Below are 5,802 nucleotides of genomic sequence, written 5' to 3' on the forward strand. Positions count from 1 at the left end.
AGGGGCCATGTCCACAGGCACACATTTGTCGTGGCCATGTACTGGAAGTTGCAGTAGAGGTGAACGACGCCATGGTACGCTTTAAATTGCAAATAAATTTACATGAACCAACATGAACACATACAAAGACTAACGCAAGTTTATATTTTATTCCATGAACTCACTACGTTGTTTGTAAAAGTATTGTGCATCATGAATTTAGGTATATTGGTAATATATTTTGAAATTTATTTTTTATTAGATTTGTGAATATGTGGTTAATATATTTTCTAATAATTTATTAAATTAATATATGTTTACTGAAAATTTTACTGACATATGTTGAACATATTTTTGAAGAAAATTTGTTTAAGATAATTGTACAATGGTTTTTGTGCAACTAATATATTGTTCAGAAATGAGAATTGAGCAATTCGTATTCAGTAAAAAATATATTGAAATGAATAAATCTATTGTGTAACATATTTAAAATATATTTCGTATGATACTTTAAAAATATTTTTGAATATATTTGTACTATATTGTTTAATAATTAAATGTTGTCATATATGTTTAATGCAATTTGCACGCTCTTTACTTTTGAAATAAAAAATTGTCATATATATGTTAATATATTTTTAATATCTTTGTAATATATTTCTTAGTAAACCATATTTTGTAATTATATTTGTAATATAATTGTAATATATTTTCGATAAAATTTGTTGTTAATACATATGGATAATATATATCTACCTTCCTTCCCAAACTTAGTTTGAAATATTTTTTATGTAATTAATATATTGTGCAGAAATGAGAATTGAGCAATTCGTATTGAGTAAAAAAAAATTGAAATTAATAAATCTATTTTGTAATATATTTTAAATATATTTTATATGATTGTTATAAAATATTTTTGAATATAGTACTATTTTGTAATATATTTTATATGATATTTTAAAAATATTTTTGAATATATTTGTACACTGTTTTTTTATAATTAAATTTTTTCATATATGTTTAATAATATAGTTTTTCATAATTAAATTGGGTCATATATGTGTACCTAAATTTTGACACTCTTTCCGTTTGCAATCTAAATTTGTAATATATATTTCAGATATATTTCAGATATATTTTAAATATATTGCTTAATAAACCCAGTTTTTGTAATATATTTGTACTATAAATTTTATATATTTTGTAATTTGTTGTTAATATATATGGATAATATATATCTACCTTCCTTCCCAAATTTAGTTTGAAATAATTTTTTATGCAATTAATATATTGTGCAGAAATGAGAATTAAGCAATTCGTATTGAGTAAAAAAATAAATTGAAATTAATAAATCTATTTTGTAATATATTTTAAATATATTTTATATGATCGTTACAAAATATTTTTGAATATTCATTTATTTTGTAATATATTTTATATGATATTTTAAAAATATTTTTGAATATATTTGTACACTGTTTTTTAATAATTAAATTTTGTCATATATGTTTAATAATATAGTTTTTCATAATTAAATTGTGTCATATATGTGTACCTAAATTTTGAATAATATAGTTTTTCAGATATATTTCACAATTAAATTTTGTCATATATGTTTAATAATATAGTTTTTCAGATATATTTCAGATATATTTTAAATATGTTGGTTAAGAAACCTAATTTTTGTAATATATTTGAACTATAAGTTTTATATATTTTGTAATTTGTTGTTAATATATGTAATTCATATGTAACCATACAAATGGGAATTGAGCATTTCTATTAGCAACAATTCAGAGTATGAACAAAAAAAAAAAATAAAACAAATCTGGCCCAACTTTGTGATAACCGAACAGAACAGAGTTATACAAGACCTGGTAATTGAGCAATAAGAACATTTATATTTTATAAGAACAGAGTTATGAACATATCTGATAAGAACAGATTTGCAATAAAAGATGGATATTAACAACGGTTTGTGATCAACAGATCATGTGTTCATAACTAAGAACAGATATTTGAATAAGAACATACATATTTTATATACATATATACATATATATATATGTGTATGTATACAAATCAGCCCCAAATTTGTGATAATCGGACAGAGTTTGAACATAAGAACAGATCCGCAACCCAGATTTGTCACAGAGACAGATCGGTGCCCCAAATGTGTGTAATGTAAGCGTAATCAACCCATTCACGATCGGAAATGAACAGATCGGTCATGAACCGATGCCGTTATAAACCCACACAATGCAGATCGGAAGAAGAAAAAGATCAATCAATAGGCCATAAAGCATTACCTGAATCAGATCGGTTTGAGTTTGAGAGGCTTGGTTCGTGTTCGCCGCCGCGGATGGGTACTCCGGTGGCAATTATCTCTGCGGGGGTCCCTGGTCAGCTGTCCTCCGATGCGTCGGTGGTTCTTCTCTTCGTCTTTGTCGACTCGAAAGGGTATGTGCTGCGCAAGACGCCTGTTTGATGAATACAGATTGAGATGAATGAAGAGGGTCTTCGGGGCATTTGAGTCAATTTACAGGCGTAAGGGTTTGTTGGATACCCGTGAAGGCCATTTTGTCGGGACGTGGCTGAAATAGCCAATCTTGTCGCGACGTGGCTATTTTAGCCCGGCTTCTCCTTCCCAAACACAGGCTTAATATACAAGTTAGCTGTAACAATGAGCAAAGCAATCCAATCATATATATGTATATATATGTCAATTTTTTTAATTTTTAATTTTTGTTTTTACATACGAGTAAGAAAGAATGGTTTTGACCTCGAACCCACCAATCTATTCAAGACCGTCCTCAACCCACACAAAACCAAACAAACAACGAAAATTATCATTGAATAATTATACAGAACTAGTCCCATAACCGACCCTGAAGCAATGTAGTGGAGCAATTTTTTCAGTACTAGGTCCCATCGTTGATATGTATGATTACCATTATTTTCAATGACAATAGTGACCAAACCAGCAATTCTTCCCTCCTCCCTCATACCCTTTTTCTTCATCAACTCTACTGTGAATCCACCATAAAAGATTTGTGAGTGAATTCCCATCATCAAACCCATTCAAATTCCTAATCTTACCCAAAGCACTCTCTTTGTCATAAACCCCTTCCAATGCATGCAAAAACCCCTTCCATCCCTCTAAAACTCCCTCCCTCCCTAACGCAGCCGACACCCATGCCACAAGATCCCTCACAAAACCACTTTCACAAAACAAAACCTCAGTGATTGGCAACAGTGGCAACAACTGAATCCCAACCCTGCACTCCCTCCATTCAGCTGGTGCAAACCAAAGTCCACTGTCCCTTTTATTAGCCCATAAAACACCTACAACTCTATTCTCTCTAGTAAATTCCTCTGCATACATAGTCCCTCCCTCTCTCACATGCCACCATGTTTGAGCTGAATGAATCTCCATTGCTGCAATTGTAGAAGCAGTCGCGACAAGGTGTGTGTCCCCATAAGCCAATCCCATCAATGCAGCCGAATAGTATGCGTTCACAGCCTCGCTCGTGCTCTCTTGGTTTCGCCCATCTGCAAATTTAGTCAGCCCTCCAGCCCAAGAATGAAGTTTCCATAGATCAAAACACCGCAAACGCGGATATTTTGAATTTTCTCGCTTGCCCAAGTTCATGAAATCTGCCATTAACGAGTAAGCTTGCGGCCTATAGTTTCTCCCCCAAGTTGGATCAATCTTTGCAAGCACTGCAATTGCATAAAGAAAAAGCCCCAAATGGTAATGGTGATCATTGTATATTCCAAACCCGAAATCAGCCCCGGAATCCGAAGATCCTTGTTTAGTCACAATGCCACCCCACTTCCCGTCGTACAAGAAACCATTTGTGCTAAAAGTTCCATCTAGCCATGGCTCAATTGTGTCCTTCAAGAACTTTCGAATACCCGGGATTGCATCAAAACAACCGACTTCTTCAGCAATCAATGCTAATCTTGCTGCTCTGGCAATCTGTTTTCCATAAGAATAAGATGATGATGTTGTTGATGTTGTTGCTGGATTGAGAGCCTCAACATCTTTGATTAGTGCAGCAACAATTTCAAGGTATGATTCTTCATTGATGCCTCCAAGTGAGTGCCAAGTTACAGAAACAGGGCTGGATTTCAATACCCATGAATCTCCAACAACACCCACAAGGTCTCCATCAATGCTTTTATACCTGAAATCATCCAAAACAGTGATTTTACTATCACTGCTTGAAAGAAGCTAAAGATGAAGAGGGTGGGCAAGCATGAGCAAATCTCCCCAACCTCTCTTATCCCATTTATACTCCAAAGAAAATGGATTGGAAAATAGGGCATCACCACATACCGGATAACAACGGCTGAACCGATCAAGGATTGATTCGTATCGTGGGTCAGAATTTGGTACAATAGCAATCCGAATTATGCCAGAAAACCCATTAGAAATTATAGAAGAAACGTCCTGACTCAGATTAATTGGTGAAGAAGCGTAGAGAAGCCATGTCTGGAAGTTGTTGAGCTTAATGGTGCATTTAGTGAGAGAACTGTTGGGAGAGATTTGAAGAATGGCATGAACTGTAGAAATCGAAAGGGAAACACCATTGGTAGCAACACAGGTCAAATAAGGGCTTCCTCTAACGAGGAAGAACCTGAGATTGCTAGAAGGAAGGTCAAGAGTGACACTAAGATCACTGAATGAAGAAACAATGTGGGTTGCATATGGGTTGGGGTTGTTTAATGTAGAGATGGTGAGGTCAGGATTGAAAATCTGGTAGATGAAGGAAGAGTTAGAGGACTGAGATGGGTAGCATAGAGTGAGAGAGGAAAGAGAAGATTTGATGAGATAAGGGTGGATGTATTCGGGTTGATCACCATTTTTTAGAACAAAGTTTTGGAAGAAGGAATTGGTAGGTAGAGGGAAGAGAGTAGGTGGGGAGAGAAAAAGAGGGATGGGTCAGGAAGGATTGTGGATTGGGTTTGAGGGAAGATGAAGGGATGGGTTGGTCGTCTGTAGGGTTTTGGCGGTGGCGGTGGCAGTAGCGGTGGCGGTGGCGGTGATGGCTCACGTGGAGGAGGAGGAGGAGGACGTGGTGGTGGTGAAGGAGGACGCGGGATTATTTTTTCGAAAATCGACAAGATTTCTCTGCCAAACAGACCAAAGAAGCCCATATTTCTTTTGGGGCAAGAAAATGTTTCACTACCAAAAAAATAAATAAATAAACATATATATATATATATATTAAAACTCAACACGTGTAGAAGATGAAAGAAATTTGATAAGAAAATACACAATGAAACTCAAGAATATACAATGAAATTCGACATGCCTGTAGGTAGAGGAGATTGTCTGGGTTGAAGGATGGTGAATGGTGAATGGTGAAGGGGAAAACGGATGAGAAACACAAGGTTGTGGCTTGGAAGTGAAATTTAATGTATTTTGAGGATAGGAAGGTGGATGGAGTATATATCAAAGGCATGCAAGTGAAGATGGTGAAGGAAGGGATAACAAGGTGGGGGGTTTTTGGAATATGTTATTCCCCTCCTCCCTCCCAAAAAAAAAAAAAAAAAAAAGGTCTTGGAATATGTTTGGGGAATCCAGAAAGTCATATAATGAAGGTTCTTTTTTGAGGTTTAGGAGCTTTGCATTGGTGGATTTATGAGTTGTTCTCTCTCAATTGGTTCCCAAATGCCTTATGATATCTTGCAAGTTTTCCCATGGTTCCCGATTCTCTTGGGGTTAGTGTAACGCACACAAAAACAAGAACCATTTTATTGTCATGTGATTATATTAAAAAATAACTAAGGTTATGTTTGTTTGAAATTTTAAAA

At 34.6% G+C, this 5,802-nt stretch overlaps 1 pseudogene; it reads right to left on the reverse strand.

The window, feature by feature from the left end:
- Positions 1 to 2,685: 2,685 nt before the first annotated feature.
- On the reverse strand, positions 2,686 to 4,927 carry LOC114285513 (glucan endo-1,3-beta-D-glucosidase-like; annotated as a pseudogene).
- Positions 4,928 to 5,802: the final 875 nt, after the last annotated feature.

This window comes from Camellia sinensis, chromosome 1, assembly GCF_055761805.1.
Source record: "Camellia sinensis isolate YWXY chromosome 1, ASM5576180v1, whole genome shotgun sequence".
Classification (NCBI taxonomy): Eukaryota; Viridiplantae; Streptophyta; class Magnoliopsida; order Ericales; family Theaceae; genus Camellia; species Camellia sinensis.